Source organism: Lissotriton helveticus, chromosome 7 (genome assembly GCF_964261635.1).
Source record: "Lissotriton helveticus chromosome 7, aLisHel1.1, whole genome shotgun sequence".
NCBI classification, from domain to species: domain Eukaryota; kingdom Metazoa; phylum Chordata; class Amphibia; order Caudata; family Salamandridae; genus Lissotriton; species Lissotriton helveticus.
Genome location: NC_136068.1, coordinates 1,115,143,558 through 1,115,159,680, shown reverse-complemented (window position 1 = coordinate 1,115,159,680; position 16,123 = coordinate 1,115,143,558).

Genomic DNA, 16,123 nt, shown 5'->3' with positions numbered 1-16,123 from the left:
CTTCAACTCGGGACGGCCTCAATGTTGGTTTTATCTTCATCTGCTCGTATTCGCACACACACATGATGTTACATGTTGCATCGCTGTCGAGGACAAATTTTGCTTTGTGTGCTCCACCACCTATAATCACTGTCTCTGTCTTTTTCATTTTGCTTTTATCTATAAGGCATATTCTTTCTCCTTTTTCACCCTCATCAGCTGAGTCGGTAGTAACATCTGACATTAGATACAGTCGTTCCGCCTTTTCCTCTTCTTCTTCCGCACCGGACTCTATTGAGGAGCTCCTTGTTTCTGTTTCAACACGTCTGACGTGCCTGCTGGTTGACGTTCGTGGTCTTCCCATTCTTGCTCTGTCACTCCTAAAATGCATTCCTTGACACACACTGGCATAGGTGTTTCTCCCATTGCATTTCCTGCATGTCTGGCCAAATGCCGGGCACGGGCCTCGATGTGGAAATTCAAGTCCGCACCTATAACATGTTACTTCCGGTTGTTTCTTTGCTGTCTGTTCACTTTTGTCTTTTTTTCAGCCGCTCGTGCGGTTGTTTGTCATGCGGTGTGCTTGTTCCGCTCGTCTTTCTTTTCCTTGCTCCATTTCCTTTGCCTGTGCTGTCGCTCTTGCCTCCGCTCTTGCTAGTGACAAGATATTTTCCAGTGAGGTTGGTTCCTTTAGAATCCTCGCACGGAACTCCGTGTCACGGCAGCCCTCAATGATACGCAGTCTTATTGCTTGTTCATTATCGAACTTGTAAAACTCACAGTGTGTTACGAGCTTTCGTAGTCTCGTTGTGACATCATCCAGCGTTTCATCCGGCTGTTGAAACGCAATCGTGAAGGTGTATCATTCAAAGTCGACATTTCTCTGCGGATCAAATTTGTCTGTTAGGCACTTTATTAGCTTGTCATAGGTGGCAGTCTCCACATTTGGCAGTGTCACTAATAGGTCTTCCACTTCCTCACCTACTAAGTTTAGGAATAAACCTAGTCGTTTGGCTGCAGTCACATCCGTCACTCCCATGTATCTCTCGAACCGTCTGATCCATTTCTCCCATCTTATCCCTACTTGTGGCTCAGATAAGGTGAATGGTAGTGATCTTCGATATTCGGCACTTTGTTTTGTTTCTGGCATCCTTTCCTTTTTTTTTTGTGTTGCCTTGTGCTGGTTTTATTTCTTCTGTGCTTTTCCTGGCACGCTTGTATTGTTTCTTATTTACCTTGTCCTTTTTGTCTCTTTATTCCTTTCTTTCTTCTATTATTTTCATCTTTCTACTCTTCTTTGCCTTTATTTGCCTTTGCTTGTGCTCTTGTTCTATTTGGTGCTTTATTTGGCCCTTATCCTCGTTTTTTTTTACTTCTCCTGGCCTCAAAATGGCCAGCGCTGTTCTGTCTTATTGGTCAGTTCGCCTGACTTCAAATGGCCGCCGGTAGTCTTGCGAGACTTCTTAACCAATCATGGTGCTGCCTGATTTCAAAATGGCCACCCGATTTTCCTTCGCGTTCATTGGCTCTGGCTGCCTGACTTCAACATGGCCGCCACTCTTCTCGCGCTTAAACCTTTTCAGAGCGCGCGCTCAGTCCGCTTTTGTAGTCTGCTTACTGGGTGTTGCAGACGCTTCTTTCCTCGCACAAATGACGGTCAGGGTGGGCTCCCGCGCCGTTTCTTCGTGCATACACGAGACAGGGTAGGCTCCTGATCTCGATGTTGTCGTCGCTCGTCCCTCGATGCGACACACAGTGGCTCTTCTTTCTTTTGGTCCTGCTGGGCACACGATAGCACGCCTCGTCGCCAGTAGCCCTGATCTCTGACCTCTTGCCTCGAGGTCCGTCTCTGCAGGGTCATGGTCCCTTCCTGTCCCCCTCCCCTAACTGGAAGCGCTGTCCGGTGTCCCCTGGCCTCTGCCCCAGGGTCCTAGTGTCCCTGGCCTGGGCATGACACTGTGCAGTTCATGTTCTATGTGAGCGGGCTCTACATGCGCGCTGTCTGCGAGACGCTTGCACATGGGTTGGGCTCCGTGCCTGTGCTGTTTTATTGTTGTGTGCGCGCTCATTCGTGCGAGCCTATACGAGGGGTGTTTCTGCTTGCCTAGTGACTGTTTTCTTGGTCCTAATGCAGGTTACATTGTTCCTGTCTGCGCTTTTCTTGCTGCGGTCTGACGTTTGTACTTCCCCCTCCTCTCACACTTTTCTTTCCAGGGCGAGCCTTGCTATGTTTGGACGCTTGCACAGGACTGAATGCGCCTTAAATTTCACTCGTTTAGCTTCTAGCCCGCCAGTCGCTTCGTGAGATTTTGGGCCAACCAATGTATACCATATCACTCCTTGCCTCACAGTTGATTGTTAGTGCTTAGAAGCATTATGATTCATGTCACGGTATGTGAGTTGGGCACAATCAGATTGGCATAAAGTATGCAACAGGTGCATGGGTGACAGATTTTGCAAGTGGGCTGATGAGGCTGGTGCACTGATTGCTCAACACGTTCACAGTGAAGCCAGAACAGGGATTGTGCAAGGAGATGGGCGAAGCTGGCACAGGAGATGCCAATGGCAGCAGCGAGGTGGTGATATTCGTACAAGTGGGTCAGGGAATGTATCTAACAGAAAGGCAGAAAGACCCAGCGAGGCCGGACCCTGAGGTGTGGCTGTGGAGACACACCTAGGGTACCAGGAGCAGGTGTTAAAAATAGCAATATGTATGTACATAAGCGGCGTTCATTTGTGTTCTCAGTGCCCCTTGGTGTAGACAGAACGAATATCGCTGAAATACTGACTGTATTATCCCGCTAGCACAGACCCATGCTCACACGTACACGACAGCCATTTTAGGTACCATGGTCTCCCTGTTCACGATCGCTCATCAGCGCCACTTCCCTGACCTTGCAAGCATCCCCCATGCACCCTGACTGCCCCCGCTCTCTCATGCACAAGTCAGGAGCCCTCCCCTCCCGCATGACTCTGTCCCTAAGAATCGCACCCCACGCCTGACCAACACCTCCTGTCCCTCCATGAATACCCCTCCTTTGATAACCTCTTCCTCTGAGCCTAAACGTCAGCACTGACCGCTGGTCATCCTTTAGCCCGAGGATACAGTTTATTGCCCACTACTGTATGCACTCGTCCCTCCTGAAAGAGGCCACTATTGATTATGACATCCCCACCCCCGGAGATTCGATCAGGCGCACACATTCCAAAGAGATCGGCAGAACACTCAGCTGCGTGATAGCCCCTCCCAATCAATGAGGGGAAAGGGTCTCTACTGTTGTCATGTGTTGGAATGGACTGGAACTGGGGGGTGGCGGGGATATCGTTCTGATGTCATTCTCATGCTCCATAAATGCCCTTATTGTAATAAAAGGCATCCACATGTCTTGAACCTGTGTATAAAAGATGAAGCCCCAGAGAACCTTGTTAGAGCACCTCCCGAAGACACTATGCGAGTGTCCCAAAGGACAGGCTCTCCTCATGAGTAATAAACTCTGTTCTTGTTTTCCTACTTCCAGTGCCCGTCTCTTTATTTGGTAATCATTCAGGATGGAAACGAAGAGTCGCCCTGCGCCAGCAGCCTGGGCATCCGGGGCGTTATGGGCTGACTTTTCTACAATTGGCGCCCTAAACGCGGGGCCCATCAGCGACATAAGGTCCGGTAAGAGAGGTCCAGACGATGGGGTGAACATCTAAATGATTGGAGTATACCTGCCTTGAGAGGGCCCTCGTCTGGCTGCCGATTGAATGAACTTCACCGATTCCGAACGGACCTCTCTCAAGTGACCTGTTGTCCTAACTGGGATCCCACAGGAATGCTGCGGTAAAAACATGGAGAAAAGAGACCGATTGGGCGCTGGAAAAAGGAAAGGCAAAGAACTGTCCACATGGTCCGGTCCGGGTAAGGTCGTGACACACGACAAATTGCGACATTGATTGATTGATTGTTTGATAATACTAGTATTACCTATTGATTGCTTCTGGGAGATTCTCTATTTGCAAACAAACACAGAATCACCATACTCTGTTTAGTCTTTGCAGATAGTGAAGAGTAGGCAACGCAAAACTTTAACACGTCGTGCCTATTCTTTTTCTCCCCATTGATTGATTGATTGAATCGAGCATTGAATTGTTCGAAGTTGGTTCTCTTAGGAATCTTCTCTGCCTGCAAACGGGGAAGAATAGCAACATTCTCTCTCCCTTTTGCAGAGAGTGAAGGGTAGGCAACGCAAAACTTTAACACGTCGTACCTATTTCGTTCCTCATTGATTGATTGTTTGCCCAAACATTGACTGTTTGGGAGTTGGTTCTTTTTGGAGGTATTCTCTATTTTTGCAAACGAGCACAGAAGTCGCCATACTCTAGTCTTTGCAAGTAGTGAAGGGTAGGTAATGCGGACCTTTGTCCCCCGTTGTAATCTGTCATACCTATCTACTCCCCACTGACTGATACGCCAGTCTCACTCGGACCATTTACTAGAGGAACGTCATCTGGCCCGACCAGAGAACACCCCTAGTGAAAAGGACACATACACTAATAACTAAGTGATCACTGTAACCTGTTAACAGAAGCTTTAGCATGAAACAACCTGGAAAGAAAGGAATGGGAAAACGAAATCAGTAGGCCACTGATGAACATGAACTTTTATTTAAAATAACGAACAAGAAACGATAACAATACGTAATAATAAAACCTATTAATACCCTAGAAACAATAAAATAAGAACGGTAAACTGTAGTAAAAGCAAAGTCAGCAGAACATCCGCCCCCACTCTGGAAGCTTCCAGAATGGGGCAGGGCTGCGGCCACGCCCAGCCAAAAGCAACCCATATAAGGCGGGTCCTGCTGCCAACAGTCGGCCAGGAAATCGTAACATAGGGTGGAGCCGGAGGAGAGATAGGGGCCAGCGGGACCCAGCCAGGGGATCGCCTTGACCACACTGGAGAGTTGCAGGGGGGGGAATGTCTCCTCGACCCTCCCCTCTCTCCCCCAGTCCAGCCACAACGGCCCTTGAGAGTTGCAGGTAGTCCCGCCACATGCTCCCCCGGTCCGGCCACCAACGGTCAGGGGCCGATGGGATCCGGCTGCAGCCGATAAACCAAGGAACCCGTTCATGGGGCCAGAGCAAAGGGGCGTCCGGCCGACATCCACCAGAAGCCCGGCCCAGAGACGGACGGGACATTTTTTCCTTTTCTCCTTCGTAATGGCAGCGACAACACGCCAGGCGACACTTCTTTCTTTTCTCCTCCGTAATAGCAGCAGCAACACGCCAGGCGCCACTTCTTTCTTGTATAATGGCTGCGACAACTCTGGGGGGGGAGGGGTGTCTTGTACATACCTCCGACCCCCCTCGTCCTCATCGCCTGGTCCGGCCACAACAAATGTCCAGCGAGACGCCGTGGGGTGCGCTGAAGGGGAGAGACGGTGCGAACAGGCCTCTCCCGCCTCCTCAGGTGGAGGCTTCCCAACTGCACCCCGGAAAGGGTTCGTCCACTATGGCGATGCCGCGACGCCTCATCCAGCAGGTTAGAGCCCATCCGCTCCTTTGACCCCGCGATTGCTGGCGGCTGCCGAACTCCCAAGATGGCGGTCGACCCGGCAAGAGTGGGCCCAGCATGCAGGTATGGCCTGGTCACTTGTTGACTCCACCATCATAGTTCTCCACAACCTTGAAGATTCTAGAGGAGCCGCGGGAGTCCCAGACTCCCGCAAATACCCCCGATGGGGAATAACTGCCATGATTGCCCACGGAACGATGGAAATGTAGCCGCAGGACGTCGGCGCTCCCATACTGGCGCCAGCCTCGGTTTGAATGACTAGAACCCTTCGGACCACAGTTCGGATCAGTTCCGGTGAAAGCACAGTGTGACCCGGTAGGAACGTTGTTGCCTCCCTCCCCTTTTTGACTGATGGTTCAAACCACCGATCCTTTCTTTTGCCCTTTAACGGAACTTTGGACTACCAAAGGAAGCTCTGGGCCCAACCACGAGTTTTCAGACATTTAGACTATGCCTGATTCTGCCTGACTACACCCAAGATGGCGCTGAAGCAAATGAAACCCTCAACTCTTTATTGTACCCCGATTGCTCAGCCTTGGTGTCATAGGATATGTATGAAGTTTTTAAACTTTTAGATTGATATAGGATGTGTACTGACTGTGAGTTCGAAACAATGGATTGATATAGGATGTATACTGTCAGCTCGAACAATGAATTGATATGAGATGGGTACTGATTGGGTGTTCGGACAACGAAGGACAATGAATTTGCGTAAGATGGGTACAGATTGAACATTTGGACAATGAATTGTTGTTGAGTTTGGCGCATCATGGTTATTGAAAATTCGATGTTTACGATATTCGCTCACGCTAAAAGATTCAATATGATTTTATTGCGCTTTGCGCACTTTATGTATGAAATAAACGACCACCGACTCCATTAAAGCTGTTACGAATAAAGTATCTTCAGCCTGCTCCGTGGCTGGTCCACAGGAGAGTAGGCCTGTATTTATGCACCGACATTCTTATTAAAGAGTTTTTGAGAAAGCAACTATAGTTGTCCGTGTAACTTGATAAAGTTTTGAATGAATGATCCCTATTTTTTCGATATAACTAGAATGAAGACGGAATGACTAAGCTCGATTAGATAAAAGGTTGAAAAGTATAGTACGCAGAAATATTGCAAATAGGAAGGGTCAAATTTTAGTTGTGTATTTCTTCCTTTTTATACAGCCATAGGCAACAGCTAAAGATCCTGGTATTTCGCCTATACTTTATATGCTACCTGCATAAGAAAAGTCACGCTAAGGGTCCACCTGGGCTTAAACGCCCCAGTTGGCAGTGACTGCATCCCGTGGAAAATAGACCGAGTATGCAGTAAGTAAAAAGTCTTTCTGGGTTTGTACGCGCGAGTGCGTATCAATGTAGCCTCCTGCTCTCCCCTCCCCTTCTTTTCCCTCTCTCTGCAGGTCACCTCGGAATGCCGACTAATGTACGAAGATGGTGATCCAGCGGACGACGAGACAGGAAAAAGGGTCTGATTATAGTATCTAACCGCGGCAAACCCCGAATAAAGCAAAAAGGAATAATGTACACCCTTGATTAAGTATTCTTACGTTTAACTAAGTAGGAAAAAGTTTAGGGTATTTCGAGGTAAGGGTTACACAAGTATCCTCCGCCGAGAGGACTAGGGATATTACCAATATTTGAAAACCTACTACCTCCTTTTTTTCGCATCCTCATAGACATATAACTAAAAGCTGCCCCATTGCCCTCCAATTGACACCAACGGTTGTCTCAGCCTGGAAACGCACTTGCTAAAATGACTCGAATAAACCTCCGTGAGCATTAGCCCGACCAGGTTAGTTTATGACCAGTTGCCAACAGCGTGTGTACAATCAAAGCCACCAGTAAAAGGCAGCCAACGAATAAAAGATAAGAAACAGGTAAAAAGAGCTCAGGACAATAAGTATGCGCAGCATACAGAAAAAGATAATTGTGGCCAATAACTGTTTTATGTTTTGTCTTGGATCTTTGTATGTAATACCGGTACTGTCTTCCCCGTCTGAGTTTGTGTGTACGTGATGTATGGATCTACGTCGTCTCTCCGCGTGTGTTTACGCATTACTTAACCCCTGCTGTTCTATGTTGTGTGCGCACTGAATGGACCATTATTGTACACGTCTCTCTCTCTCTCTCTCCGCGACATACGTGCACCAAATGGTTCGTTTAGAAGTGCGACTCTCTCTCTCTCACACACTCTCTCTCTTTCTCTCTTTCTCTCTCTCACTCTCTCTCCCTCTCCCTCTCTCTCTCCAAAAAACCACCCCTGTTTTCCTCTTCTTGTATAGTGACGTTGTGCCCCTCCGGCACAAACATAATTGGGTTTCCTCGAACGCCAAGGTGTTCAACAAAATTGACCAAAACCAAAACGATTGTGACTTGCCATATAACTACCTCTCCTTTCTGCAAAACGATGGAACCCGAGTTGGTAATGAAGGAAAGGACAGGTAAGACGACGGATGTCCCCTAATCTGGCCTTTTATAAAGGGAACTATAACGTCAATGGTCTTCTGTTTTAGAAATGCGATCCCCAATGCCCCGATTGCCCCACCCCCTCGCACCTAAGTGCGGATGTCCAGAGTACCCCACTTCTCCCGATCAACCCCAGACCCATGCAGCTACCCACGAAACGTAATTTGAGGACCTCGATTAACAGACATCCCCCAGGAAAGCCATGTTTTACATCCACCACTCCCCCTTCTTCATGATGATAATACCCCTGCTTGCAAGAATTAGCCGACCCCGAAGGAAGATGTAGTATTGTCGATACTTGGGTTAAAGGGAAGAACGAGTCTCTGCATAAGGACTCGATTTTTTTTGTAACGTAATACATTGTGTACAAAAGCCAAATTTCTCTTATCATATGTCGCGAATGAATACCAAGCCAGCCTATAAATTTTATATGCAATGCCCTTCTCCAGACTCCATTAGTGACGACCTCTGACTGTGACCGATGAACTTATCCCCCACCTACTCAGGAATGGGGAAGGAATTGAGATGTATATCTGTTCTTTCGACCAGTTTTCTAAAACTTGTTTTTCACCCATTCAAAGATACAATCACCGGAGGAGAGGAGCTGGACGTGATGCACAGCCTGGCCACAGATCATGGAGCACGTGTGACGACCAAAGGTGGAGCCGCAGAGCAACGTGACGTGGGACGAGGCACAACTTTCAAACTCAGCAGATGGAGGAATGAAGGGCTGCCTTGAAGCCCTCGACTCGCTGACCCTCTTGTGCCTGAAGTCCCCGTCCCCCTTTTTAGTCCGATTGTTGGGCTTGCCTGCTCATCATCCTTTGCTCCCTTGGTCCCTTGGTGTGTTCAAAGATCTGGCCCCACTCCGCCCTCTCTTCCCTCGATTATTCAACAACCTCTTTCATATAAACTTTGACTATGGACTGGGATTTTGCCACGAAAGACAAGAAAGACACGCAGGTGCCCAGCATAAGGCATCCCTAAGAAAATGAGTTAGGAAACAGGACTGTGATCTAACAGCAGAGGACTGATCGCACCCTGCAACGTGTAAGGACGATTCTGAGCTGGACTTATAGCTCCACCGCCGGTGCTCAGCAGCGCCAACAAAAGAAGACGGACTCTGTTAAAGGACATTGCGACAAAGACCCTCCCCCTTTCCAGAACTTTCTATTCACCCCTTGACTAAATTACTTGTATCAAATTGAATACTTCCCTCAGCCATTTTATATTGCCTTTCAAGAAATGTTTCATCGGTCACTCATGTGGTTAGGTTTTCCGAAAATTCCCTATAATACTGACAAACCAGAAGGTATCAGAACGTTCTTTCTGTACGTGATGCCACTAGAGAGAAAAATGTGAACTTGGTTTTTATGTATCGGAACATTTTTCCTTGATTCTACACCGACTAAATATTATGCCGATTTCTAGGCTTGTATAAAAGAGCCCAACAGACGTAGATTGACACGCATTGTATTCTGCCTATCACATCGACTGTGTAGAAATTGAACGTGCTTATGTAAAAAGTGGGGACTGTTAAAAATAGCAATATGTATGTACATAAGCGGCGTTCATTTGTGTTCTCAGTGCCCCTTGGTGTAACCAGAACGAATATCGCTGAAATACTGACTGTATTATCCCGCTAGCACAGACCCATGCTCACACGTACACGACAGCCATTTTAGGTACCATGGTCTCCCTGTTCACGATCGCTCATCAGCGCCACTTCCCTGACCTTGCAAGCATCCCCCATGCACCCTGACTGCCCCCGCTCTCTCATGCACAAGTCAGGAGCCCTCCCCTCCCGCATGACTCTGTCCCTAAGAATCGCACCCCACGCCTGACCAACACCTCCTGTCCCTCCATGAATACCCCTCCTTTGATAACCTCTTCCTCTGAGCCTAAACGTCAGCACTGACCGCTGGTCATCCTTTAGCCCGAGGATACAGTTTATTGCCCACTACTGTATGCACTCGTCCCTCCTGAAAGAGGCCACTATTGATTATGACATCCCCACCCCCGGAGATTCGATCAGGCGCACACATTCCAAAGAGATCGGCAGAACACTCAGCTGCGTGATAGCCCCTCCCAATCAATGAGGGGAAAGGGTCTCTACTGTTGTCATGTGTTGGAATGGACTGGAACTGGGGGGTGGCGGGGATATCGTTCTGATGTCATTCTCATGCTCCATAAATGCCCTTATTGTAATAAAAGGCGTCCACATGTCTTGAACCTGTGTATAAAAGATGAAGCCCCAGAGAACCTTGTTAGAGCACCTCCCGAAGACACTATGTGAGTGTCCCAAAGGACAGGCTCTCCTCATGAGTAATAAACTCTGTTCTTGTTTTCCTACTTCCAGTGCCCGTCTCTTTATTTGGTAATCATTCAGGATGGAAACGAAGAGTCGCCCTGCGCCAGCAGCCTGGGCATCCGGGGCGTTATGGGCTGACTTTTCTACACAGGGGCGGTCTGTGAAGCTGATGTGCTCGCTGTTAGAGGAGCGGGGTGCGCGAGCCTGACGCACTGCTTACGGAGGTGGTGGTAGTGGGTGAGACTGGGACAGTGACCAGTGTCAGAGAGGCAGCCATGCACGTGGCAGTGATACCAGCAATACAGTTTTAAAATGTTAGTGCACCGGATTACTAGCAGAATGGTGAGCAAACAGATGTGCAATATGGTGAAGTAGAAAAGCGCGGCACACTAAGTGGGCCGATAATGCCTTTGGTGCCCATGCGCCATTTGCCTAGGCTCACTGGTGAAGCAGTGCACACACTAGCAAGCGATGACATCATAGAGGCCAGCACACAAAATGACAAGTGGATTGGTCCTAGACTAGTTGTGCACCATTAGTGTAGTGTGCACAACCTCAGTTGTAGTTTGGTAGCGCATAGGTGTCTGGATAGACAATAAGCTGTCTTTCGATAGCCACATCAAGAAAACAGTTGGCAAATGTTTTGGAGTAATGAAAACACTCAACCGTACCCTTGACTTGCTGCCTCTGAACTCCAGACGCACCATGACGCAGGCACTGATCACATCCCGCATTGATTACGGGAATGTGCTGCTCCTGGGCACATCTGCCAAAAACATTAAGAAATTACAGGTTCTGCAAAACTCTGCAGCACGCCTGGTTCTAAGGCTGCCTCGGAGAGCTCCTTCGAGACCCTCTTTAGTATCCCTACATTGGCTACCTATTAGTAAGAGGATTGTCTTCAAAGCTCTACTATGGTGCCACAGGATAATCCACCAAAAAGCTCCGGCTTATATGTCAGATCTGGCATCCCGGTATGAACCGAACAGATCTCTCAGATCGCAGGGAATGGGCCTGCTCAGAACACCTCGCCCCAAAAAAGCCAGAATGGGAGGCAGATCCTTCCGTTCTATGGCGGCCAGGCACTGGAACCTCCTTCCCACGGACATCAGGCTAGAGACAAATGAGGCCTTTTTCAGAAAGCGGCTAAAGACCCATCTGTTTACTGCATAATGTCACTCCTCTCTCTCCTCAGAATATGCTCTCTCCACAGCGCGGGGACACGCCGGGAGGAGTCACCAGGCGCTCTATAAACCCCTTTAAACTAAATAGTCGATGTGCGCGTACTGACGTCAGAGAGGCAACAGGAGGTCGCAAGTGATGTCACTAAAGCATTGTCACATAGTGTGCGCAACATCAGTGGTAGGTTGAGACACACTGCCTCATTTCAGTTCTCCTCTCCCCCATAAGACCTGCTTAGAGGTGAAAGCGCCTTGGTCTTCCACCTCGCGGCGCTTCCAGCTTCTTACCTGAGAGCACGGACTCTAGATTCACCATCCTCCAAGCAGGGCTGCCCACCAACTGTCCCTCAGCACCTGCCCGCTGCCACTACCCGCTCTTCGGCTCTGCAGGTGAGCCTGGGTAAGGTAGAGCAGCTCTGTACGCCACGCCGCGCCCACCTTTGGCTACTGGCCTATGCAAAGCACGCATGTACGCGCAACAACTCTCCTGCTGGCTCCCAAGGCTGCTGCAACCTCCCTGGGAGTAGAAAAGCGATAAAGATCAGTCATCCACCTGTGCAGTCACTCTTAGCCCCCCTAAACAACCACCAGTATCACATGGGACAGGCTCGCGTATGCCTGGCAAAGCTGGAATCCCTGAAATTTCCCACAGTAATAGGGACACGCGGCGGAGTCCCATTGCTGAAAATCAGTAAGCCATAAATAGCCTGGTGTGCCAGAGGCCTGTTGAATCCTGCCCACTCTGCCCTACCCGACTGGCCCAACACCACCCGCAGCAAAAGTGAAAGCAGCTGCAGAGTCCCACAAGTGGTGCGCGCGCCACAGCGATATATCCGTTTTCAATTATCGGGCACGATATTGCAAACAGATGTCGGCCATGCGGGTAACCGCAAGCAATAGGCCGTGGGCAGGGCAAAGGCTGGACATGCCCCGCCTTTGCCCAATTGCGTGCGGTCTAAGAAAGACGCACGCAAAAGCCAATAGCCTGTATTGAAAACAAAACCACACGCACAAGCGTGTGGTGAGCTTTTCAAAGCCCCTTACAAAGTCTCACCAGAGCAGCGCATGCGCTGCTACAGGCTCGACCTAAAAAATGGTAACTGTGCACACTTTAGCAAAATAAAACCTCTATCCTCAAAATGGGGATTTTTGGCAGGTTCTCGCTCTAATCAGTTAGTGAGACTCGGAGACGCTGCTCTTTCTCCTCAAAGAACAGCTGAAGCATGCTTTCGGATTTGCACACTAGTGTGAAGACTGTGTTGTGGTCTGCATCAACTAGACCGATAAATGAGCTGCAATTGTGCTGACGGGAGTTATTCTGAAATTCCGCTAGCAGAGCGGCCCAATTTCTTTTACTGATCTATCCCTTGGATAGCGCTCCTAAAATCAAATGTGAGTATTTTTTATCCTCTTCCAACTTTAGACTAACTAACCTACTATTGCCACCTTGCATTACTCCTGCCACTATGTTCATTCCATTTCATATGGCCCGGGGAGCCTAGTGAAGAACCTTTGACTCTGTTTTGATAACACTCTCCATTTTGAGCAGGAAGCCAATGCAGTCAATTGATTTTGTTTTTAAAACACATCTGGAAATTTTAAGCAAGGTTCTTTCCTATATTGCACACAACAATGGAAAGCCATAGTGATAGACACAGCTATTCTGTTTAAATTAGACTACACAAATGCTTATTACCTAGGGCTGCCAACAAAATGACTTACTAAAGGGTTACCGATATAGGTTTGGGTAATATTGGGTTAATGGTATGGGGTTAGGTCTTTGGGGTATATGTTAAAGGGATAAGTTTAAGGTAAATAGGTTAAGAGTAAGTCGTTCAAAACATGGCTGTAAGACTAGTTTTCAAGGTTAACAAGTTCAACCACATAGCAACAACTCATTGTAAATTACACTAGTTGCCAATTTAAATAATTAATGTTAAATTGGTGTGCCTAGACCTTCCTGCTTTACATGAAACATATACACTTACTCTTAACCTATTTACCATAAACGTATCCCTTTAACATATACCCCAAAGACCTAACCCCATACCATTAACCCAATATTACCCAAACCTATATCCGTAACCTTTTTAACACTAAATTGACACTTGAATAGCTCCCTACTGCTCCACCCTTTCAAAATGTTTATACAATCTCCAAAGATTTATTATAGCCAATAATACTAGTGAAAAAGTATGTATATAACTTTCTCCACCATCAAATGTGCTATGGCCCGAGGGAATCATTGCAGAGACTTTCTAGCTGAAGTTCTATAAATTAAACAACGTATATCTAGTCAAGCCGCAGATCCAGTAATGACTCAAATATTGGTCAAAAAGGCCAATGAAAAGCCTACATGAATCAACAGAAGAGCTGTACAAACCACAACGCCCCCCCCCCCAATTAAAAATCTATATCCCACCCTTCTATCCCTCCACTATCCTTTTCAATCCAAATAACAGACTAACATGTCGACCACTCAAATTAATTTCATATTTCACTATACTAAATCACCACTTATCCTTTATGGGTTCTAGAGTAGTGTGCTACTTCCTGAAAAAGAGCACTTCAAACCCCCCCTCCATCAGCAAGCACTATATAAATGCAAAAACTTTTCCCTTCTTTATCCCTCCGCTATCCTTCTTAATTCAAATAACTGACTAACATATCTACCAAACAAATTACTTTCATATTTTCACTAAACTAATTCACCACAAATTTTTTATGGGTTCCCATGTAGCGCGCTTCTCGCCGAAAAAGCACTTCGACACCTCGTCAGGGCTAGTAAGCGCTATGTAAGAAAACAAGTTACTTACCAGTAACTTTGGTTCTCAGGTATTGGTAACTTTCATAGATTCCCATTGCTTGCATCATTCCCAGTCGTCGGGATGGGAGTCCCCGGTAAATAAAAAATACCATAGAAATAGGTACTAAAAAGAAAAAAAAAAAGCCCAGGCCTCATCTCATTTTGGAGCCTATCAACCTCTTTTTGTAAAAAGAGACCAAATAAAATGAACAGCCAATCAGAACAGCCTCACCCCATAGAACCTTCCTGAGAGAGCCTAAGATCTTCGTAAGCTTTGTGTAACAGTATAACAAGATGCTGGAGGCTGAGCTTTCCCAGGGGAAGAGGGTGGGCACATGGGAATCTTTGAAAGTTACCAATACTGGATAACCAAAGTTACAGCTAAGTAACTGGTTTTCTTACTCCAGTATTGAAACTTCCATAGATTCCCATTGCTTGTATCAGAATAGCTAGCAGTCAGAAATGCACATTTTGTGAAACAATACATTGTTCTAAACCTTGCAAGATGCATACAGTCATCGCTACAAGTTATCAAAAGTAGTCAGTGAATATCATGAGTTACAAAATGTGCGAAAAACCAATAAAAAGAAGGAGGGTTAGTAGGGAAAGCTCACCACTTATTGAAAGAGGTTCCTCAGGACTGCCTGTCCCCACTGCAGCGTCACTACGTGTGGAGGAGTCCAAGCAGTAATGCTTCGTGAAAGTATGGGATCTGCTCCATGGCGCTGCCCTGCAAAGGTCCTTGATCGGGACTCCGGCGAAGAGAGCAGCTAAAGAAGACATGGATCTCGTAGAGTGCGCCCGGACTCGCCCTTCCTGGGGCTTACCAGCTGCTTGGTGACAGTATTGGATCGCGTTGGCAATCTATCGCGCAACCCCCTGCTTCAAGAGAGGGAAACCCTTGCCAGGGGCACTCTAAAAAGACCTTTCAGAAATTGTTTTATGATCCTTGCTGACCAGAGGAAAGGTCCAGAAGAAGTTTTCTGAATCTAGAAATGGCTGCCTGGTGCACCTCGATGGAGGAATGAGCGAGACCGGACTTAGCTAATGCTAAAATGTATGGCAAAATCTGATGAGGAGCAGAGGAGTAAGGATGAATGTTCTCTTGCCGGCACCACAGGCAGAAACGCTTCAATTTTAAGCGATACGTCTTATTTGTACTTGGTGCTCGGGCTTGAGCCAGCACCTCTCTACACTCTGGCGAGATATTTAGATTCTGGAATTCTCGGTGCTCAGGAGCCACGCTGATAACTGAAGTGAGCTCAGATCCAGATGTACCACTTGTCCCTGGGACATCGTTGGCAGATAAGGAATTGGGCGCAGATGAATTGGATGATCCAGGGAGAGCAGGAGAAGCTCCGTAAACCAAAACTGGCGAGGCCACCAGAATCATTCTGCAGGGTTCGGCCTTGAGCTTCCTGAGAAGTCTGGGAATTAGTGGGATCGGAGGAAAAGGCTGACCAGGCCATCAAAAGCGCATTCCCCAACGATCCCGGATGGTGTTCCCCGCTGACTAGAGTCAGCATTTCTTGTTCTCTGGAGTGGCAAAGAGATCTAGGGGTGGAGTGCCCCAGAGATTGAAAATCCTTTCCAGAGTGTGTTGGTCTAATTCCCCACACGTGGCTCACCGACTTGAGGCGACTGAGCGGGCCTGCGGTCTTATTGAGGGCACCTGAAAGATGCTCCGCGGAGAGTGATATTTTCTATTGGATAGCCCATTCCCAAATCTCCTGAGCCTCTTTGGATAGCGGACGAGACCTTGCTCCTCCCTGCTTGTTTACATAATGCATGGCAGTCGTGTTGTCCGTACGGGCC